This window comes from Erpetoichthys calabaricus, chromosome 4 (genome assembly GCF_900747795.2).
Source record: "Erpetoichthys calabaricus chromosome 4, fErpCal1.3, whole genome shotgun sequence".
NCBI classification, from domain to species: Eukaryota; Metazoa; Chordata; class Cladistia; order Polypteriformes; family Polypteridae; genus Erpetoichthys; species Erpetoichthys calabaricus.
In genome coordinates, this window is record NC_041397.2 from 80,049,696 (window position 1) to 80,075,202 (window position 25,507).

Here is a 25,507-nt window from a genome sequence, read left to right on the forward strand (position 1 = left end):
TGTTGACAATAATGACCAACAAAATAGTTTAATCTATTGGCGCATAATTGGGGTGGTTGAATGGTAGTAAGACCCAGATACAAAAGAAATGTTGGGACACTAGTCTGGTCATCCAGTTTAATTCAACAAATAAATCAAAACAAAAATAAATGCTCAATGGCACTGGATAACAGACACACAGGCTATAGCCTTCTTGTATATTGAAATTGCTGCTCAGTTGAGGAGGTCGATCTTTAAGGATTTCCTTCTTATAGTTTGGCTTGGATAAAAGTGAGACACCTTCTTCCGGGGAATCCTGGCTTTATAGGACCTGGCCCAGAAAGGTGGAAACAATGGCCCTCACTGGACATCTTCTTAAAGCTGTGGAGGTAGAAACAGGTGACAATGTTAGTGGCAGTTTGCCCTCTCATCTTGTAGTGGTATTACATACCTCTAATGAGCCTGTAAGGTGACTCTCCAACGCACAAGTGTGACATTGGTCAGAGGCAGGTTTACTGAAAGTATTATTGTAAATAAAGTAGCACATTAAAATCTTTGTAATCATACAAAGTTATTTCTGTCTACCTGTCAGGCAGTAAAGTCATTCTAAAACTGGCAGCCTCTTTCAGATCCCTTAATGATAAACAAATGTTGCAAGATATAGTACATTAAATTTAAGTTAGGATGATTTCCTGGAAATTTAAAACATAAACATTTATATAGGACTAGTTAATATCTTTTCAGGAATACCTGTTGACACATTTAATAACCCTGAGATACCAGCAAAAAAACAACACAATGCAGCAAATTAGAGAACCTGCAGTGTGCTTGAATGCACTATAGTTATATAGAGAATTTACTTGCTTATGCTTCATAGGTCCTAGTGAGGCATTACATTTTCACTTTTGCTGTGCTGCACTATGATGGATGTGTGCAATGCAGCACAACACTGCTGTTACAGTAGAAATAATCATGCCCATTACAGATAAGGAAAATGAGTCCAAACAAGAAAGGATGGAGACTGGAAATGTAAAAGTCCCTTACCTTAGAGCATAGGCTGTTAACTCTCTGAAGCTTGTCTTCTGATTCACTTGTGGCTTTGGGTCAGCCATATCTGTTCCCTTCAGAGTTTCCTCCAGTTTCCACATTTTTTTTAATTTACATAGAAAACTCACTGACACTTAGGGATTCTTTGCAATTTATCTAAAGGAAACACATACTTTTAATGGCTATAATGGTCTGTCTGGCTTCCTTGGTTAACTGCTTTTTTCTCACCATTATGATAGCAATACATAGTGCAACATTGTTCAAATGGTGCTTCAGAGGGTGTAGCAACACAGTTTTTTCATATTGTTTTTTACCCAGACAGAGTGTTTTTAAGTAACCGACAAAAGTTGGGGCACCTGTAGCAATTGCATCAACCTTCAGAGCTTAAATAACTTGCATTTCTGCAGAAAAGCTGTAAGCTGTTATCCCATTGCTTGCTCTCTGAAAAAGACATTTTGTTGTTTTTGAAGTTCTAAACTTTATTTAAACCTCTGGCAGTCTACCATTTACCTTTGTACTATTTGAGGTTATTCAATAGACCAGAACTGCTTAAATTTTAATAAAAACTAGAAAAACAGAGGTGTTCTAAAAAAATTCACCGATAGTATAATATATATATATATACACACACACACCTGTGATGTACTGGCACCCTGTTGAGGTGTTGTTCCTGCCCTGCACCTGATAACTAATTGCGGGAATGGGCTTATGCTGTCCTGCAACCCTTTCCTGGAGAAATGGGTTGGGAAGATGTATGGCTGTGTATAAATCTATATATCACTTTAGCAATGGATGCTGCTGAACCAATTGAGTCATCTGAAACATTTTCAATGGTAAGTCCTAGGCCCTAACTTACAGTGGTTTAACACAGTGGTTTTTAGTGCCATAAAGCACAGGTGATTACATAATGAAAAGATATGCATACCTAAATCTGCAGACATTAGTGCCTTTTTGAGATATTATTCTGCATAGCTGTGGCCACGTTGTTTATGGTGCCCGTGTCCATTGCAGGTTACAGGACTCTGGAACCACATCTCATATAACATCATCACCTGTCACCTATTTAAGATGGTGGCAAGCTACACTATATTGTCAAAAGTATTGGGACGCCTGCCTTTACACACAACATGAACTTTGATGACATCCCATTCTTAATACATAGGTTTTAATATGGAGTTGGCCCACCCTTTGCAGCTATAACAGCTTCAACTCTTCTGGGAAGACTTTCCACAAGGTTTAGGAGTGTGTTTATGGGAATTTTTGACCATTCTTCCAGGATAACATTTGTGAGGTCAGCCACTGATGTTGGACGAGAAGGCCTGACTAGCAGTCTCTGCTCTAATTCATCCCAAAGGTATTCTGTCGGGTTGAGGTCAGGGCTCTGTGCAGGCCAGTCAAGTTCCTCACCACCAAATCATCCATTTCTTTATAGATCTTGCTTTGTGCACTGGTGCACAGTCATGTTGCCCTCCCCAAACTGTTTCCACAAAGTTGGGAGCATGAAATTGTTCAAAATGGCATTGTATGCTGAACCATTAAGAGTTCCTTTCACTGGAACCAGTGGGCCAAGCCCAACCCCACTCCATAATCCCCCCTCCACCAAACTTTGCACTTGGCACAATGTAGTCAGCTAAGTACCGTTCTCTTGGTAACCGCCAAACCCAGACTCGTCCATCAGATTGCGTGATTAGTCACTCCAGAGGACATGTCTCCACTTCCAGGCCAGTGGTGGTGTGCATTACACCACTGCATCCGACAGTGTGCATTGCACTTGGTGATGTAAGACTTGGATGCAGCTGGTTGGCCATGGAAACCCATTCTATGAAGCTCTCTACGCACTGTTCTTGAGCTTTTGGAGGTCTGTAGCTATTGACTCTGCAGAAAGTTGACGACTTCTGTACACTGTGTGTCTCAGCATGCACTGTCTCAGCTCTGTGATTTTACGAGGCCTACCACTTTGTGGCTGAGTTGCTGTTGTTCCTTATTGCTTCCACTTTGTTATAATACCACTAACAGGTGACCATGGAATATTTAGTAGTGCAGAAATTTCACAAATGGACTTATTGCACAGGTGGCATCCTATCACAGTACCATGCTTGAATTCACTGAGTTCCTGAGAGCAACTCATTCTTTCTGAAATGTTTGTAGAAGCAGTCTGCATGCCTAGGTGCTTGATTTTATAAACCTGTGGCCATGGAAGTGATTGGAACACCTGAATTCCCAATACTTTTGGCAATATAGTGCATGTCAGACATCCATGCATCACATCTATTTTTTATTGTGTCAGCCTTTCTATAGAGAGTAAGAAACTAAAAGATGCTTCCTTAAAGTGTTTAGCTTTAAGGAGCTGTGGTATACCGGGTGTGTGGCTCAGAAACATTGGCTGTTTTTAATAAATAATTAATTGGGTGTGCATGCTGAAGCAGCTGGTGGAGTAATTGGGGCGAGATGCAGCTGCACATGAGTGCGCAGTCTGTCTCAATTGCTCCATTGGCTTCCTGCGGTGCAATATTGAGATGCTGTGCCTGTGGAGGCCTATAAGAATGAGCTGGCACGTGAAAAAAAGAGAACCGAGAGCTGAGAACAGAGTGGAGGTTAAATGAAGGAAAGAGAAGCCAGCAGGATGATGGGAGAGATTGCCTGTGCAGGTGAGAGCAAGAGGAACAGAAGCAAAGCAAGAGGAAAGCAACTCTAAGGAGAGCCCCTTCAAGGAGTGGGTGGCCACCACTCAGGGGCTGTCATGGAGGATCGATCCATCTGAGTGACTTAGGGAGCTGGTGTAACCAGGAGGTGCAGGTAGCTTGCCACAGAAGTCTGGGATGGCAGCGGGAGTCAGCGAGGCTCGGACTGGGAGCCCCATCACTATGGCCTTTGGGGACCCAAGTCTTGAGTCCAGAGTGGGAGGCCTGTTACAGCCATGGAGTGGCAGGGACCCAGACCTGTAGAAGGATGATGGCGCCTGTCAAATAGCTGTCTCCTTGGCTGCAAGGTCCAGTCAGGATAAGCTGAGGAGGTGGCCGTTTTAAAGAAGTGCATCTGGGCTCAAGTTTTTAAAGACAGTTTACTGCTGTGTTTTAACCAAATTTTAATGGATTATTTATTTAATTGTAACCTCCACATGGCCCCTTTTCTTTTTATGGATTATTTATTTATTGCAAGATTTACACTGCACTGTTGAACACTGTTTTGGTTTGTTTATAATAACAGCACTGAGCACCTTTAAATCTTCCCTTGGATGTGTGAGTGTCCTCATTTGCCGGCTCATCCCAGTCATGACTATCAACAATGTCTGGTTCAGAGGCTCCCGGTGGTACCCTCTGCGTCAAAAGAGCTCTTGATTCATCTTTCTTTGATTTTTGTTATTGTGTTTTGGCTTTAACATTTGTCATTGATTTATAGCAAATATATGTCATGTGAGAATACTAAAAAACATCTTATGAGGGCAGAAAGTATAAACACTTTGATCATACAAATGTTGCAGAACATTGCAAAAGTGGCTGGCCTTTGAAGTGACACATGAAGCATGTTCACATTCTTTGTGTGGATCTTGTTAGAATACATACTATAATACTAACACAAATGATTAATAACATCTTAAAACAAAATGACAAGAAACCGAATAAAAGACAAAAAGTACTTGAACAATTATGCATGCAAGCCTTACAAAATACAATTTCCCCCTTTCTGCAGGAATTGTAACTGTTTAATATTTCTCAAGTTATGTTATTTTTTAATTACATAAAAATTGTGCTGCGGTGGGTTGGCACCCTGCCCGGGATTGGTTCCTGCCTTGTGCCCTGTGTTGGCTGGGATTGGCTCCAGCAGACCCCCGTGACCCTGTGTTCGGATTCAGCGGGTTGGAAAATGGATCGATGGATAAAAATTGTGTATACACATATTCATTCAGAGGCTATGCTGAACAGGTGTAGAAAAGTGATAATTAAAAGTATGTATTCAATCCATTCACATACACTTAAATTTATCCATCCATCCATTTTCCAACCCGCTGAATCTGAACACAGGGTCACGGGGGTCTGCTGGAGCCAATCCCAGCCAACACAGGGCACAAGGCAGGAACCAATCCCGGGCAGGGTGCCAACCCACCACAGGACACACACAAACACACCCACACACTAGGGCCAATTTAGAATCGCCAATCCACCTAACCTGCATGTCTTTGGACTGTGGGAGGAAACCCACGCAGACACGGAGAGAACATGCAAATTCCATGCAGGGAGGACCTGGGAAGCGAACCCAGGTCCCCAGATCTCCCAACTGCGAGGCTGCAGCGCTACCCACTACGCCACCGTGCCGCCCCTTAAATTTATTTATTTATTTATTTTTTTATTTATATAAAAAGTATTTTCTATGATTTTTTTTTTTGTTGGACAGTTGCTGGGAAACAGAAGTCATCACTATTTCACTATTACCCACTTCTATGGAAGTTACATAATTAATAAAGTACTTTTTAAAGCTAATTCATAAAGGACAAAACTAATAAAATAAAAAAAATTTAGACCCTATGTTGAACTTAGAAAATGAATGAATGAGTGGACTGATGGACAATAATATTGTAATGACCCACAAGACAGCAGTAACAAAACACAGACCAACTTGAGGAAATTCGAACTGGGGGTTTATACAAAATCAACAAAGCAGCACTTCAAATGCTACCTAAACCTCCCTGTTGTTTTTTGACATAGGAAAGGCCTCATAAATGTCTTTAACTAATCTAGCCCAACTTCACACATCACTCCTCCAGAAGAAAAAAGCATCTTTCTTTGCGCTGGCTCCTATTTAACTGCCACCACCACACCCAGACTTCACCCACTTTCCTTCGTCTTCCTGAAGGTTCTCCAAAGAGCTATTCCTTAGCTTGCATTTCTTGCAGTCCTGTCTTGTCCCTCTTTCTACCTACCTTCCTCTGCAGCCAATCGGCCGCTACAATATTATGAAAAATAACTGACCCAAACAAATTAGAATAATGCAAAAGTTTGTGTCCACTTCATCTTATAGAGAACAATAAGTGCAAACACTCAGTGTATGAACACCCTCTGCCATGTATTCACTATATCAGTGAAGGTCTTGTGTTACTTAAATTTAAATATATAATAAATGTGCTCTGATATTTGAGTGTATGTCATATGTTCTCCAGTCACCAATGTGATTGCTTTCTTTTGTGGCAAACAGAAAACAGTTGAACATTATCATAAAATAACACCATAATTGCCTTTCCATAAAGGTTTGATCTAACATAAATATTCTTTAAGCAAATATTCAAATATTTTAAAAGTGCAGTGATTTTTGTCCAGATTCTGATTTTCCTTCTGCTTTCATAGTGTGTGGAAATATACACTCACCGGCCACTTTATTAGGTACACCTTGCTAGAACCGGATTGGACACCCTTTTTCCTTCAGAACTGGAGTAATTCTTTGTGGCATTGATTCAACAAGGTGCTGGAAACATTCCTCAGGGATTTTGGTCCAGATTGACATAATAACATCACGTCACTGCAGTAGATTTGTCGGCTGCACATCCATGATGTGAATCTCTCATTCCACCACATCCCAAAGATGCTCTATTGGATTAAGATCTGGTGACTGTGGATACCATTTGAGTATAGTGAACTTATTGTCATAATCAATAAACCAGTTTGAGATGATTTGAGATTTGGGACATGGTGTGTTATACTGCTGGAAGTAGCTGTCAGAAGATGAGGTTCAAGGTTCTTCATATTGTTCAGAGATACTCTTCTGCATATCTCGGAAGTAACAAGTGGTTATATGAGTTACTGTTTTTCAACTTGAACCAGTCTGGCCATTCTCCTCTGAACTCAATGAGGCATTTTTGTCCAGAGAACTTCTGCTCACTGGAAATTTTCATTTTTTCTGACCATTCTCTATAAACCCTATAAATGGTTGTGTGTGAAAATCCCAGTAGATCAGCAGTTTCTGAAATACTCAGACCAACCTGTCTGGCACCAACAACCATGCCACATTCAAAGTTACTTAAATTACCTTTCTTCCCCACTGTTCCCCACATGGTTTGAACCTCAGCAGGTTGTCTTGACAATGTCTACCTGCCTAAATGCATTGAGTTTCTATCATGTAATTGGCTGCTTAGATATTTGCGTGAACAAGCAGTTGTACCTAAAAAAGTGGCCGGCAAGTGTATAATTTAATACTTAAATGAATGCACTCTGTTAAAGCAACATCACTTAAATTAACCTTAAAGCAATGCCTGCCTATAATCACATTTTTCTAGAGAATATGAGAGGCATTCCCACACCATTTAGCATTAAAGCTGAATATCAGACAATAAATCAAAGATTTTCAGAAAGGATTTCATCTCAAAGAATATGGCCAGATACAGTACAGTATCTCTCCATTACAGTATGTAACTATTCATGAAAGCCACTTTTTATTAATATTTGGTGTTTTCTGGGTTAATTTTTGTTTAGTGCATTTTAGCATTGTTTTGTATTTCTTTGGAGGTCCTATTCAAAAAGCAACATTGAAATTCTCTGGTATAATTTTACTTGGCTTTCTCTCATCTTTAGTGTGAACTTCCAGTTCCTACCCTAGCACATTCCTAAATTTATCTTTGTGTTTTGAACTTTTTTATTTTATTTCAATCATTCTGTTTGTAAAACATGCTTAATTTTTTCTACAGTTTTCTCTACCACTTAAATACAAGATTCTGTCAAACAGAATTTGCATAATCTATTAAGGGGGTACATTAGATTCATTATTATCATCATTTTTGTTTACTGGCTGCCCTGTGTTATTGCTTATTAGTGTTGATCAGCAAAATTCACCAAAGCATTTTTGCACTGAATATGCTGTATTTGCTGGTGGCTTTATTTGCTAAATATTTTCCTGGAAAATTGCCATGTGGCCGGGTTAGACAAACATATTTCTCCCAGCATGACATCACAGAGCTGTAGTAGCCATGTGCAGAAATAATGTAAGATCATTGCCAATATGCTGTCACAACGCAATCTACACTTCCACTTGCATGTGTTAAAAAAAGAGTATTTTCATTGAAGGGGTACATTAGCCGACCATAATGAGAATTTTATGAGTACTGCCACCAGATATATAAAACTGACCTTGTGTGATGGCAGCACAGCGCCACATGGATAATTTGCAAGAATAATTAGCCATGATCTTCCCTTACAAGTCAAAATAAGTGTAAAGCAGTCCTCCTCCTCCCCTTCTTCATCAAAATGAAGTGAATGAGTTAAAATTAAGTCCTGTGAAATAATAAACAAGAAGAAACAAGCAAAGATATGGGAATGCACCCAGATATGTCTGTAAGACCAGTTGTCATGCCGTACTTTGACTTGCTTTCTCCTAAGGACAATTGAGTTTTTTTTTATCTATCTGTCCTCAACTAATGATTAATCTTACTTCAGTCTCTGTTCACTCTTCGTTTGTATGATAATTTTTTTAAGATCTATTAAAAATTTGAAAATAATTGTAGGCAATACAGAACAGACATGTTTTCTTTTTATAAAAGTGATCAATAAATAAAGTTACCTAATAGCAGGCAGATTAAAGCCCTTACAAAAAAGCTGAATGGAATCATTCTGTAGTTTGAAATGTGTTTATTTGTTATACAGATTATATACAGTATATATACAGGAGTAGGCAAAGTACATTTGCAGTTGTAAGTGCACAAAACACAGAGTTTATTCATGTAATGGGCAGCCGGGATGCTTACCTGGCCAGGACAGCTCTGTAAGGGAAGGACCAGGGGAAGGAGCTTGCACAGGGCAATACTTCCCCTGGGACGATCAAGGAACAGCTGGAGCACTTCTGGGTGCTCTATAAAAGGAGACAACTGCCACAACTCACATAGCCAGAGTCGGGAGGAAGAAAGACTAGCTTGCTGGGAGAGGAGTGGAGGCAGCTAAGAAACAAAGTAAGAGGAGGAAGGGACTGAGTATTGTGTGCTGGGGCTTATGTACTGTGCTGTGGGGAGATAGGTGAAATACTCCCCAATTGCATATAAAAGGTGTGTTGTGTGGCAAAGTCGTGTCTGCCTGTCTGTGTCGGGTTACGGTGGTTGTACGCACCCTAGGGGTTTCACAATGTATTATTATTTATTTATTATTTATTTCATTATTTACTTATATTATTTGTCTTTTATTCATCTTCTTCTTCTTATTATTATTAATGTGTGCCTGAGTGTAGTAATCATAACATGAATGTCTTTTTCCATACGAACAACGAATATATACGTATAGTACAATTGAAGAAAGCTGATTACATTTACTAGTGCAGACATGGGTGGCGGAGTTTTTTTTTTGTACAAATATTGTTGAATAGGGTACATTTTCATTAACATTCACATTTTATTCCTGTTTATTCTTTTAACATAATCTAGTGAGTAGATAAAAAAACAGCAACATCATGAAATATTCCATAGATTTTGGTTTATATTATAGGAGCTTGCTTTTATATAAGAGTACAGTATGCAGACTAATCAAATGCCAAGACAGTTTACATTTTAGGCCATATTTATTAATAATACAAGATACTCAACCTATTAACTAACAAAAATAATACACACATTTAATACTAAAGACCAGGTTTAAATAGTAGCAAACCATATTTATCACAAACTAAAACAAGATGCACTTTAATAATTACCTTAGCACATCTTGGATTTTATACACTTTCATATAAATAATTAAAAGTTTACTTTAATATATTGAATGGGAGACCGTTTTTAGTATTGCAGACATACAGAAAATTGTTTTTGGTCTTAAAATTCTTTAATAGGTGTTTATGTGGGTTTTTTTTCTGTTTATTTCCTGAAGCACAGATGTAGCATTTTTAAAACCAGAACAAATATAGACAGTAACAGATGTCTAACTACGAAATATGAATACTTGTTAGGATAATATGGAGCATAACTTTAGTTCTGCCTTCATAAAGCTACAATTTCCATGAAGACTGAGGCATTCACGTCATTCTTTAAGGCAAAATAATAAGAGTATTGTTATGGCTAAGTGGAAACTGTTGTAGGAAAATATATGCATTATAATTATTGCATATGTTAAAACCCATGATTTTACTTTAACTTCATAGAAATGTTGTCAGTGCAAATTAAATACTTTATGAATATGTATTTGTCCATTCAGTATGAACTTATGGTTGCATGAATTACAGTTGTGCAATGATGTAATAAAAATGGAATCAAAAAGCATTTTTCCTAAAATAGGAATTAATGCCCCCTTTGGTTTATGTGATCTTTACAGTAAAGTTTAGACAAATTGAATGGTAAAAGGCATTGAAAGTCAAAGATCATATTTAGAAAATCATTAAACACAAATGACTTACAGTAAGGTTTTCCAGCTCATTACAAAGCTGATGAGCTGGAAACATGCAGGGCTATTTTTTCTATTGAACCACAAAATATATAATTTTACATTTAAATTGCACCCTACAATATCTAGAATGAACTGACCTACAATTTTTTATTTACACAAGATCACCACCTAATTAAAATTTGTTCTTAATGCTTTTGAAATAATACTTACCTACTGTAATGACTCCTGTGCATTTAAAGAAAAAGCTCTGAAAAGAAGAAGAAGAAGAAAATTAGCTGCACAACAATGACTGAAGCTATTTTAAAGAGTGTCTGACTTAAAGAGATATTTAGTCAATAGGCCTAGTGTAGCAGCTGGAAGCGTTGCACCTCTAAAGACACAATTCACATGAACGGGGTGATGAGGGACTACGAAACAGTTGTATATAGTTACAGCACGTTAAATAAACGGTCAGTAATTTTTGCCTGCATTAAGAAAATGATTGCCGTGTTTTCTTTTCTCGTAGGGCACTACAGTGGTGACCCCAATGCTCTTGGACGATTCCAGAGTTACGTTAATCATGTCTGCCAATGCAGTGGCGTTTCTGTTATCAGAGTTTTAGGAAAAGCAAGCCACAGACTGGTTCGCCTAAGCAGAAGCACAGTTTGCATTTCAGGACATTACAGCAGATGACACGAGGTACTACTATGTCGTTGCAGCTCTCAGCGGCTGTACAGCGTCCAGGGTGGTGAGTCTGCTTGAAAATCCCCCGAACACAGACAAGTATGTAACCTTAAAGGCATACCTTTTAGAGACAAATGGCCTCACGGAGTCAGAATGGGCATGACAGCTACTAACATTGCCGGGGTTTGGATACGTGAAAACCTCTGCGTTGATGGACCTTATGTTAGCTTTGCTAGGTAGCCATAAGCCCTGTTTTATATTCAGAGAGCTGTTTCTCCAACAGATGCCAGAACAAGTTCACACTGCCCTGGCCAACATGACCATCGTTGACTACCGAGAGTTAGCCAAGATGGCCGACAGCTTGCATTCTGCTTTGCAGAGCTATCTTCCACCTGTAACCCTTGTCAGTCCCATTAGCAAGCCAGTGTCTCATACTCATCCCCCTCCTGCTGCCATACAGACAACTGACTTGTGTTTTTACCATGTCCGATTCAGCAAGAATACAAAGAAATGTCACCCTCCACACCTGGGTTGGTCAACACTATCTCATCACAACTTGCAGACCACCTACTCTACATACCAGATGCCCAGTCCGGACGCTGTTTTCTATGTGATACTGGCGCACAAGTGAGCGTGCTTTCTGCATCACCAATTGATGTGGCTTCAGGGAGACAAGGGCCCATTTTGGAGGCTGCTATCAGCACTAGGATCCCCACCTATGGAACGCATTACACAACCATAACTTTAAGAGGAAGACGTTTCACTTAGACATTTGTCTTGGCCGAGGTGGCCAAGCCACTGCTGGGCACAGACTTCCTGTGTGCGAATGGGTTACTGGTTGATGTTAAGAACCATTGCCTTGTAGATGCAAAGGACTTTGCCACCCTTCCCTGCACACTCAACAGTATCACTACCTCCGCCCTGTACAATATGATAGCTACAACTTTTGACTTTGCCGGCCTTCTCAACTAAACCCACTTTTGCCACAGCAGAAACCAAGCATGGTGTGGAACACTACATTTCTACTTCTGGTCCACTGGTCCACACCCATACCCTTTTGACTGGCCCCTGACAAGCTGGCTATTGCGAAGGCTGAATTTGCCGATATGGAACCGCTAGGGATCGTGTACTGATCCAACAGCCCATGGGCATCGCCCCTCCATATGTTGCCCAAAGAAGGTGGAGGTTTCCAAACCATGTGGGGAATACCGCCGCCTGAATGATAACACTGTCACAGACCGCTACTCAATTCCACATATACAAGATTTCTCAGCACGGCTCTTTGGGAAAGTAATCTTTTCAAAGGTGGACCAAAGTCTCTGCTGTCACCGATTTTCATCAACCCCGCATCATATGCACAAACTGGGTATGGACATGGTCAGTTTCTACCACCGCTTCATTCCTCGGGCAGCACTCATTATGCAACCTTTATATGAGGCATCACAGGGCCAATACACAAAGTCCCCTGTCACATGGTCTAAAGACCTGGATGAGCCATTTACAAACACCAAACATGCTTTAGCTGATGTGGCCATGCTCACACACCCGCTGCCTGATGCTTCACTTGCTCTTACAACTGACACATCGGACCATGCAGTGGGGGCTGTGTTTGAACAGTGGACTGATAATGCGTGTCAGCCATTGGCATTTTTCAGCAGACATTTACAGCCCAATGATCGCAAGTATAGCACTTTCGACCAGGAACTACTGAGTTTGTACTTGGCCATTCGACATTTCCGCTTCTTGTTTGAAGGCTGGCCATTCATTGCATTTCTCAACCACAAACAACTTGTTCTTGCAGTGTCCAAGGTTGCTAAGCCATGGTCTACCCGACAGCAACAACACCTGGCTTACATATCAGAGTTCACAACAGACGTACAGCTCTTTACTTGGCAGAAATCGGCTTGCAGTTGTCAGAGGTGTAGTTAGATGGCAGTGCTGCTAAGTTCCTGTGTGACACCAGCACAGGTTACCCATGTCCAATTGACCCCAGCAACTGGAAACGGCACATCTTTGACACCATACACAGCCTCTCCCATCCAGGATGAAAGGCATCCCAACGTTTGGTGGTGAGCAAATTTGTTTGGCAGGGCCAATGTTAAAGCCCCACTGACACCTTTCCCAGTGCCTGCTCGCCATTTCAACCATTTTCATACGGACTTGGTAGGACCCCTTCCTCCTTCTTTTGGTTTTACACACCTGCTCACAGTGGTTGACAGGTCCACCAGGTTGCCTGAAGCTTTCCCTTTAATGTCCACAACTGCAGCAGAAGTAGCAAGAACCTTTATCAACACTTGGGTTGCGAGATTTGGCATGCCATCCCACATCACATCCGACAGAGGTGCACAGTTCACTTCACAGCTCTGGGCTGCAGTGGCACAAGACCTTGGGATGACCCTGCACCATACCACTGTTTACCACCCCCAAGCTAACAGCCTTTGTGAACGATTTCACCGGTCGCTAAAGTTTAAAAAGTTTCACAATGGTTGAATTATCTGATATGCCCCTGTAAGAAATAAAAACTGTGCAAGCTGTAGAGAGTTAATAAATTTAATTTCTGTTTATCAGTTTGAATAAGAAATTGAGAGTGAAAAGATACTTTAACTGTAATCTGAAAATTTTCTTGTACACTATTAAATAGTGAAATATTTCATGGACGTAATAAATGCCTTTTTATTGCAAAAGAACTAAGCAAATTCTTAAATAAATGTAAGGCTAAGGCCGATAAAGTACATATGAATTGTTCATTATGCTTAAGAGCAGCTTTAGAAAGAACTGGACACAACACCCATGGAGATCTAATATACATCTTCACCATGGCATCTTTATCTCCTGATGACGGTTTCCATTTGGACTGAACTCTGTGAAAGGGCTCTTATGTTTTGGTTTTGCAGCTTTATTCATGTCCATAGGTGACTCGGCTGTAGAGACTTACATTAAAAATATCCATTACTGACTGGGACTATAGTTCACTGTATTCTCAGTTTATGTTTCTCTGCCCTGTGGGGTTGCTGTTGATATTATACTGAGTGCATTTTCTGCAGAGAACATGATTTGAATAAACCATTTTATAATCCTCTGACTCATTCTTTCTTCTATTATATTTATAGTGTCCTGAGGAAAACTCTGGTTGACCTTATAAGAACCACTATAAAGAGCCTAGAGGAAAATTATTTAGCAACAAGGTTAGAGGGATGGAGGTAATTAGCTCTCTAGTGACAAAGAATTTTAAAAGGTAAGGCTGCCAAGTTATGAGAGTTCTTAAGCTGATTCTGTTAAGCTGATGCCATTACAAAAGAAGATGTAATAACAAAGTGAAGTATTTGTTGTTTCTTTCTAAAGTAATGTACTTGTATCCATGAATTGACGCAGAAGGCTGTTGTAAAGCTTAGGACAAAAATGATTTGCTCTCATTATAAATCAAAGTTTTGTTGAATAATATATAATAAAGAAATACTGTACATAAAGGGATGAAAAAACATTACCAATTACTTTTGAATCCTGACAGATGTTATGTCCTGTTTTTACTGTACTAGGGTGCTTCCTGTTAGGCTGGTGAAGTAACACAGGAGATTACATATTTGTTGTGGACGTCCAAGAGCATTGTTCTGGACCACAGCTATGCCTGTGAATGAAGTACTGAATGAGATATTCAGCCTAGCAAGAATTTCATGCTCTGCCTTACAATCAACAACAACAGGAAGATGTGGAGTAGTGAGAGTTGAATTAAAGTTCATCTGCATTGGTTTCAAAAGAGACATAAAAGGAAGTAGAGAACTTCACATTGCACAGATAGAGACTACTTTGAAATTACATGGCCAATCTGTTTTATGATCAACTCGGGTTCCATTGTAGTATTCACTCCCTTCAGTATGCCACACCTAAATCATTGCTGTTGCAGTCAAATGCTTATAGAAGTCACATAATTAGTTCAATGGATATTACCTGTCTTTAGTCCTGGGATTTCAATTGATTGTAGAATACATGCACCTTATCTGGAACATCCAACATGTAGTGAGTCAGTATTATGGTCTAACCTACACAATAAAGACAGAAAACAGTAAGCATATCTATGAAAAGGTTACTGAAAAGCACAACTTATTCAATGGAGGCAAGAAAATATCTAGCACTGAATATCCCTTGGAGACCAGTTAAATCAATCATTAAGAAACAGAAGGAGTATGGCACAGCTGTAAATCTGTCTGTGATCAAGCAAGACGATGACCAGAGAGGAAGGCGATCAAGAGATCTGTGACAACTCTTAAGTAGCTACAAGATATGGTGGCAGAGATAGGAGAGACTGTGTGTATAACAAATGTTGGCCTTGGTGCTTCGCCAGATACAGCTTTATGGGACAATAGCAAAGAGAAACCACTGCTAAAAATGTAAATGATATCTCGGCTAGAGTTTGCCTCAGAGCACATGAGAAACTCTGATGTCAGGTGAAAGAAGGTTCTATGGTCTAATGAAATAAAAATTCAGCTTTCTGGCCATCAGACTAAACACCATGTTTGGCATATGCCCAATACTGCACATTACATAAAACACACCTTCCTCACAATGAAGCATGATGGTGACAGCAACCTGCTGTGAGGTATTTCTCTGTAGCAGGCCAAGGAAGACTTGTGAGGGTAGACAATAAAATGAATGCAGCAAAATAAAGGAAAGTCCTGGAGGAAAACTTAACGCAGTCTACAATAAACCTGCACCTTGGGAGAAGATGTGATTTCCAGCAAGACAACAACCCCAAGGATAAAGCCAAAGCTACACAGGAATGGTTTCAAAACAATATTGTTAATATTCTGAAGAGGATTGGTTAGAGACAAGGTGCATATGCACAAAAATGTTACGTACACCTATTTTCACGCTCACATGGAGATGTTTAAAAACTAAACTTGCCGTAACGCTACACACATTTTCACGGCAACCTCAGACCTTACGTACGCACATTTCTGCTCGATTTTGTAAAGGGGTTGAACCCAGCGTCAAAGCTAGGCTACTGTTTCTGTGTTGTTTCCCTTTCTTTTTTAGATTCACATCCATGCTGCAGGCTTTACCAAATACACCAAAATTAATTGCATATCGTTTACAAATTAAAGGTACTTGATAGTAATCAATCTGTAACAATATAATGGTGCACTGAATGGCCAAAACCTTCCAGCTACCAAGGCTGCTTTAGAGTTGTTAGAAAACATTGCAAATGGAAGGATTAGAACAGAGCGCATATTTATAGATCTACTAATTTCTTGTCCCATGTTGGTGATTGGCTCCTAAGTTGATTTAGATTTGCAAGAGCTATCATCTTGGAGCTGTGTGCTGTTAGAATACTACGATGTATACTTGACATCATTTTTATGATGAAATGCAAAAAAGTGTTTACATTACATTTTGTGGAGCTTGGCCCGTACACAGACAGGCAGACACGTTTAAATCACCCAACACACGTTTATTTTCCATATTCTTCTATATACAAAGTGGCACACAACCCCAAAGTCCAGGCCACCTATCCAAATGCCTCTCTCTCTTCAGGCTGCCTCCTTGCCTCTCCAAGACCTTGTCCTTCTTCCACCCGACTCCAGCCCACGAATGGAGGGAGGCGGCCCATTTTATAATCACCCGGATGTGCTCCAGGTGCCTCCGGACAATCTTCTGCCGGCTCTCCCCAGTGTGGCAGAAGTGCTGACTGCACTCCCGGAAGCACTCCGGGTGTCCCCAATCCTCTCCCCCCGAGCACTTCCGGGTGTGGCAGAAGTGCTGAGGTCCAGGGCTCCATAGGCAATGGGGTGCCCCCTGGCAGTGACCATGGGCCCTTACAGGGCTGAGCTTCAAAGCTCTGTACCTGTGGTCCCCATAGCCACCAGGGTGGTCGCCACCCACGTGGTCTGGGGGAGGCGTAAGCCCTCCTCCGGTCCTCCAGGGCGACCCATCCACCTGTGACAATTTTACAAATAAATTATTAGCTTAATTTAAATAATGTATACTGTTAAAAATTACAAAATGCTGGGGCAGGGTGTCGTGGCAGAAGTGCTGCTGGCTGGCATTAAGGGGTTCACGTCTCGGGTGTTCCTTGCCTGGATTTTGTATGTTTTCCTGGGGGGTTTCCTATGCATGCTTTGGTTTCCATGGGAACTGATGCTAATACTGTATGTCTGCTCGTATTCACCCTGCAATGAACAGGTTCCCCATCCTGGGATTGTTCCTGCCTTGTGCTCGATGCTTGCTGGAACATGGATGGATGGATGGATGGAATAATTAAACATGTATAATGAAAAATTTTCAGTGTTCCATTAAAATTTTGAAAAATTTACATTTATTACAGACGCTTATGGTGTGGTGGTTGGTTATGTGAGGAAAGAAAATGAATGGACAGGAATTGGGGGTTGGAACATTTGAAAGATACGGTTCTGCTGCAATAAAGAAAGCCAATCCAGAAGAACATCCATTAAATTCTCAGGACACCTTGCCACAATATCTCTAAAAAGTAATTGAAAGCAACTGTATTTTTAATGCAGAGAACATTTGCCTCACATGCATTCATTGGTTACTTTGCAAAATAAATTATTAACTGCTGCATGATGTAGATTGGTTTGTCTGTGCTGAAATTCCAAACAGAGAAACCTGTCCTGAATTATGGTACAAAGTCATTAAGCACATGTCATACGGACCACAATTAAAAGATTCAGTATGTTGGAACTCAAAAGAACAAAAGTGTTTAAAGATTTTTTACGGAAGTTTCACAATAAAAAGTGAACATAATGTATATGTAACAATTCCCATGAAAACAAAATAAATAAATTGATTTTCCACTGGACCAAACCCTTGGGTTGGCGAGCAAAGCGAGCAGGGGGCAAAGCTCCCTTGTACTATACAAAATACTATAAAAAAATAATATTATAAGATGACGTGTGTTTTATGTTAAATATATTACACCTGAAAACAAAAGATAGTTGTTATGTACATTCAGCTCACAAGAACCTGCACCATCTTTGGCTGGCTCACTTCTTTGCTAATCATTTTAAATTCAGGTTTCTTTCTTTTTATGTTGGTAGTGTATTTACTGTTTGCTATATTGAATCTACTGGTTCTGTTTTTTATATCTCAAGACTATCATTCCAGTCCTGGGCAACAAATCATTTATGGAACTAGGCACTCAAGCCATGGCTGACTTTGGGGTTCCAAAAATATTTCAACAACTATAGACTGTGGTCTACATTTATTAAATGCTTTGCATTATGCATACATCACTGAGCAGTAATTATTTTCTATACACTTCAATTTCAATTTGCCTGTCACCTTAACCCCAACAATTCTACAGCATCTCCTCCGGACTTCCCATGGTCTGCAAAGAGTGTCCTGGGTCTGTCCCAGGTCTTCTACCAGTAAGTCGTGTCTTTAACACCTCATGTGGGACACATCAGCGGAATTGTTATTATTATTATTATGTGCATCAACCATTTTAACCATCTCTTTCTTATCTAAAAGAGCAGTGGTTCTATGGCAAGTTCCTCCTATATTGCTGAGTAACTCCAGCAATGCTGCCTAGGAATTTTATTTTGGCCAGTTATACTTTTTTCTAGAAATGTAGCTCCCATGTAACACTACAATCCTGTACAACATCCATGACATTATTGCTGATGTACTGATTACTGATAAATCGATTAATTAATCTAAAAAGTATCTCTGCTCTCACTAATAAACAACATGCTCTTGAATTTCTCCTTTTTGGAACAACTGCAGCCCCCATAAACTTCAAGGAGCAAGTCATTCTTTTTTATGAAAACATCCTAACCTAAGGTTTAAATGTGCTAGTTATCAGAATGCAATTAAAATGATATTTTAATCTAAGATATTTTTAAACAAAAATTTAATTACCCAAACTCTAGTCATCATCTATAAACAAGCTTTAACATTTCCTAAAATCATGTATGTTGTAAAAGCAGTACAAAAAGAAGAAGCTGAAGGCCACCATGACTATAAAAACATTTAAATTACTGCATGTTAATTAAAGCTGTCAATGTTTATCAAAGCCATAGAGGGAAAGCTGCTATGTAAAACAATTATGCCAGGTGTTCATTTCTGTTTTTCCAAATTAAGAAAAAAAAAAAAAAATTAGCGTACACATTCTGTGGACCAATGTCCCCACTGAATATCTGTATTATGCTGCTGGCCAGGATGGAGAAAGTGCATCTTTTTATTGTTTTACAAAATCAAATTGGATTTTTTTTTCAAGAGTAGATTATTACTCTGAAATCTTTGATGCACATTGAAAGCGATATATACCTGAGCAGCAACAGAGCTTCCTGTGGTCTTGTTATCTTTGAATACAGAAAAACCCTTTGATAGAATTAAACATAATTACTTATGCAAATTTTAGTTTGTGCTCAATATAACTGCATAGATTAAACCTTTATAATCCATCTCAGAAGCTTCTTTATCGGTTTACTAAAATGTTCCTTTATTGAAAAGCAAGTGACCATAACTTTTTTTTACTTATCCAACAGACTAAATCATGAAATCATCAGTATAATACGGGAATTTTCCACATACACTGCTAACAGACCAATCATGTTATTGTCAGTAAAATTTAAGGCCTGTCCCCACATGATGGAGAAAAAGTTACATAGTGATGTAGTGTTGGCAGGCTGATGAACAAAAATTATCCTAAAGAACGCTCAAAAACTGTACAGAATTTACAACACAGAAACTGTGTCATTATATACCGGCTTTATCTAACTATTATTATTATTTCATATTATTATAGTTATTATCTAACTGCCTTACCTTAACCTTTCTTGTTTCTATTTGTCTGTTTTATTTCACTCTGTCTGTTATTAGATGCAACTGAGAAGGCACATTTCATGTTTTCTTGTGTAAACATGACTAAATAAAGAAACCTTAACCTTAACCTTTGACTCTCTCTGTGACTAAACAAAGAAGAGGCAGAATCCTTCAATAGAATTTTTCATACAAATTAGCTACCTGTATGTAACATTATCGTTTTTCATTTAGAAAAAACTATTCGATAAACCACAAAGAATATCCCAAATGGCGATTTTCCCGTATTCCACAAAAACACCTAAACAAAAATAGATTTATACATTACTTTCAAATCCAGTAATAGATGTCACATTTCAAATGTTGTTTTACAGTTATTTTGGGCAGTTTAGTAAAATTGGAATTCATAAATTATGTTAGACTAAATGATATATTCATGTGAAAAACATGTGCTTTATAGCAATCCCATTTTTTGTTTGTAATATTATTCATGCTGCATCTTGCAAAAAAATGTTACTTTGTATCATATTCAAGATATACTTTTCATAGTTTAAACAGTTACAAAATATAAACACATTGTTTATTAACAGAAGGAGAAGATAAATAGAAAATTAAAAAAAAGGAAAAGAGATTCCCCACTCTACTTTAGTAAGCAGGCTTTAACACCTTTCTTTCTTGTATGGTGTCTTGCCCAGCTGCTCAGTTACCAAGTATCCCGGTAAAACATTCTCTTCTTATGACTGTGTCCTCCTCCTGTGTTCTTCTTTTCCCAATTCTAAACTTAACTGATAAATCAGCTTTAAACCCATTCCTGGGGTCTCTTCCTTCGAGGTCTAGGAATCTTCAGCTTCTGTGCTCCCTGTACTCCTATACTCTCAATATCTCTTATTATAATAGACTAGAACTTCATACTGCCAGTTACATGTTCTCTGTGTCTCTCACCTGCCGAGCAGAGTCCTAACTGACAGATTTCTACTGTTGTTTGTCTGACAGAAAGTCTTCTGGTCTAATAGTAGCATTCAATGACCCCTCTATCACTCGAAACAGAGCAACAGGCTCCCCAAGTATCTGCTTGGTTGCCCACCCATAAACATCTTGAGAGTATGTCAGTCATTTCCCTCTGCCTGTGCTTTGTCACTCATGTTGTGGTGTATATGCCCATTGCAATTCCAGGGCACTACACATGACTGGGTCTATCACCCCCACAAGCAGACACTGCCTTCCCTCACTGGCATGTCAAGTTGCTTGCTTGTTATCCCTGTGGATCTTTCATTGTATAAGACCATTCCTTAATCCATCTTATGGGTGCATTTTTCTCTCCCAACCTATTGCCCATTCAATTATAATTAAGTCAATGGATTTTTCCAGACATGATGTCTTGGCAGACATTTCCTTTTTAAAATAATTTTGTATTTCAAAAAATAAAAGCCTCTAGTCATAGATAAAAACACAAGACCACTTTTTAACACATACTGTACCTGTCTTTAACAAAAAAAGGTGCAAACAAAAAGTACTAATAAAAGTTACAGGTGAAAAAGTTGTTTGAAATGTCTAGAAAACAAATTATAAGGTAGCAGGGTTGCAATTTCCAAAGCTCAGAACAGCTAATGATCTGACTATTCTTCCAAAATAGCCAACAAGACCACCACCCTTTTTGGCATTATGATGTGGCAGGAATCTTGTACTGGAACTGGAAGATCATCAGCAAACTAAACAAAGAAAATGGTGCAAATAGAAGAAAGAAGAGCATAAAATACTGTCAATCAGCCATAGAGCACGACATATCGAGTACACTATACTGGTGTCTCTCAACCACTTGAGTCACTTTTATTTATAATGGTAGTGGGTTGTGATTCCTCCATGTTCAATTCACCGAGGGAATTGGTGGGTTGTGAAGAAACATGTGAAAAAGTGGGCTGTGACACCAGAAAGGCTGAGAAACACTGCCCTTTAAATATGAGGATGAAATGTAAAAATGTTAAATTAGAGGCCTTAGCAATGAAAGACCTCTTATCTCAAAGACTGATAAGGCAAGCACATGAATGCCCAACTTCAATCTGTATAAGAAATGGTTTATATGCCATAATGACTTTAGGCTCAATATAATACAGAAATAAAATAAAATAAGATTGATTTGCTGTTAGTCCTGGCAGATATCTTTTTCAGCTTATTGTAATTTGTGGCCAGCAGAATAATGTGGCTTTTGGAAACTTCAGATGTAAGCCTCTGATTAAAATTTCTGCTTGTATGCAGATCATTTAAATACTAAATATTTTTAAACTGGACTCTTAAATTTAATAGTGCTACAAATAACACTGAAAGATTTCAAGATTCATGGTAAACCTAAGTAAAAGCATACTACTAAGAGTGCTCATTGCGGTAAATTTCAATGGATACGTTTCACTGTATCACAAAATTTTTAAGACCTAGTTATAGAAAATGGGGGGCGCAGTGATAGCGCTGCTGCCTCACAGTTAGGAGACCTGGGTTCGCTTCCCGGGTCGTCCCTGCATGGAGTTTGCATGTTCTCCCCGTGTCTTCGTGGGTTTCCTCCCACAGTCCAAAGACATGCAGGTTAGGTGCATTGGCGATTCTAAATTGTTCCAGTGTGTGCTTGGTGGGTGGGTGGGTATGTGTGTGTGTGCCCTGCAGTGGGCTGGTGCCCTGCCCAAGGTTTGTTTCCTGCCTTGCACCCTGTGTTGGCTGGGATTGGCTCCTGTAGTGACCCTGTAGTTAGGATATAGCGGGTTGGATAATGGATGGATGGATAGTTATAGAAAATGTTATTCCTTTCTGGGACAAGGAGTGATAAACATAGCATATAGATGCAAAAATGATAGCTTTTAAAAAAATCAGTAAAAAGATCGCAACAAAAACATCTAACATAACAATAAACATTCTAAAGTTCTTAAAGACATACAGCATATTTGCAGGAGAAGCATTCAAATCTTTTTGAAGTTGCTTAGACGAATAATTCATGGCTGCTTCAGATGTGTTCATGACAGCTGTAGAAATGAACATTTTTATATACTCGCTCCACTGCACAACATGCCTAATGACATGAGCAGGCAGACACTATTGTTACTGATGTCAGTTAAGATGAGCATCGTTTAAACCGAGCCATGTGTATGATATGCATCGCTGGTCATTTTTTAAATTATTATTAAAATGAAAATCCTATCCTTGTGGTCCTGTATACTGCTTTAAGTATGCTGCATAAAACTTTTGATATTGATTCTTAATCTGATTTTACACTTTCTCATACGTATTTCAAAAAAGTAGGTAACAGGTTTCTCAGTTTATGAGTAACCAGTACCACATGCACCACATATTGTTTTAATTTTTTATATTGAAATCTATGCCAGTACTTATAAAATTTATTGGAAGATGATGCTTACTTGCAGTGAGTTTTCACTATTAAGGACTTTAAGATTGAGGTGTATATTAACTGGATTAGACACTCTAAGTGCCTATGCCTGTGTGGATGGTGCTTTGAGTACTTTGAAAAGCGCTATATAAATGTAATGAATTATTATTATTAGATAGATAGATAGATAGATAGATAGATAGATAGATAGATAGATAGATAGATAGATAGATAGATAGATAGATAGATAGATAGATACTTTATTAATCCCAATGGGAAATTATTATTATTATTGTGTAGGAAAAATGAACTACTAGTAGTACTACTTATAATAATAATAATATGTTTTACTTCAAGATGCACATATTACAATATTAGACATATATAAATGAAAGACGTGTGTGTATGGAGCAGTCCACGCTGCTCATGCTCAACCACAGCCACTAGATGGCGCATGCATGCACTTTTACATTTTTTTCGCCGCTTACATGCACTTTATTTCTCACTCCGAAAGACCTGTGTGCAGCAAACGTGCAACAACGATGACATGATAATGACACAGATGAAGAAACACAATGTCAAATCAAAGCAAACGCCAAGTGGAAGGCTTGAAGTTTTCACTAAAATCATTGTCTATCTGGAGGTATTTTCTTGAGACAAAGATTAATAGGACTCTTATGCCAGTGATACGTCTGAGATATGGTATCGCCAGTGTCTTCTTATGAAAGCCAGTGGGGCACCAAGCACAGGTGGGTCCACGTCCTCTGCACTTTGTAATTTTTAAGAGGTAGCTAATGCCTCTTCAAGTTCACGAATATAATAAAACTGCTAGGGAGTGTTCAGGTTGTTTTTTGTCCCGAAGACCACAAAACAGCTAATAAAAGCATAAAATGCATTTAAATCTTAGCAAACATATGATTAAAATAACTAAAGAAGGCCACTAAAAATAAGAAAGAAAATCAAAAAGTAGTAAAAAGACTGAAATGGAATCTTGGGAATGAGTATGAAGAAAGTATAAAATCTAGAGCTGGGCAGTCTTGAAATATTATACAAGAAAAGACACAACAAAGAATATGGAATTAATGTGAGGTTTAAGAAATAGTGCTGTGCCATCAAAAGCAACACCAACATTTTTAACTCAAGAGCATAGTGGAATAGCAGTTAGGTGATATTTGTGTGTCAAGTTAAAGCTGTGAAGCCAGCACAATAAATATATATATATAAGATATATTTCAACTCTTAACAAAATTCAAAAATTGGTGAAGGTACATAAAATTCAGCCTTCTCCTTCTCTGTTTGTGTTTCAATGAAGAGGTTCACTATTTTTCATCAAATAACCCTAACACAGTTGCTGCAATACACAAAATAATACAGTTTATTCAAAACAACAGGATAATAGTTGTCCACTTATTAATATGAATAAACTGAAATCTATTAGTCAAGTATAACAGAAACCATGAATGAGTAAAACCACTGACATCTAAAGAGGAAGGGAAAGATTGTAGAGAGAAATGGTGTCAAATGAACTAAGCCAGATAAATAAGAATTCTTTGTAGTCCAGAATCAACAGCACAAAGTAAAAGATTTGTGACTCTAACCAGAACTATTATCGAAACCCAATTTAAAAAATATAAAATATTTACTAGAATACAGAAGGTGCTGAAGTTATGAGGCAATAACACATTCAAAATCTTTGGCAAGAAAGGGAGGATTAAAAATAGGGTAAAACTTGTTGAAATCATAGTGACAATTATCAGAATTTTTTGAGAACTGGGGGAAAAGTGTGATTCTGAATACAATCTGGGATAGCAATGGAAAAACTAGGTGATTTAGTGATGGCACTGAAGAAATGAATAATGCAAGGTAAACAAGCGTTGACTAAAACTGTGAGAATAGAGTTAAGTGAGTAAGTGTATGACTTAAACTTATTGATCAGCTCATAGACTAAAGGTTTACTGACTGGAGAAAATCTGAGAAATAAGTTGTGATATGGAGCAAGAACTCATCCAAGTTGGAAATAAAGCTAATAAGCTGCTGATGTTCCAATTGTAAAAATGCGTAAACATTTGTAACATATAGTATCCTAAAGTTGCAAGTCATCTTGACTAACAGTATCACCTAAATATTTAATAAGAAAAATAAGGAAGAAGCAAACATAACAATTGCAGTATGCAACATTATTTTAAGTACTATATTATGACCATTATCTTAGGAATAGCTTTCATCTAATTTTCTGTTACTTCTAGCGGCTGTTTCTATGGTTAATTTTTGTAAATAATATAAAAATGATTAAATAAAATCCATGAGAAATCAGTATTTAATATATGCAGCTTTG

At 38.5% G+C, this 25,507-nt stretch overlaps 1 pseudogene; it reads left to right on the plus strand.

Moving 5' to 3' along the window:
* The first annotated feature begins 1,814 nt into the window (after positions 1–1,814).
* On the plus strand, positions 1,815–13,520 carry LOC114651103 (uncharacterized; annotated as a pseudogene).
* Positions 13,521–25,507: the final 11,987 nt, after the last annotated feature.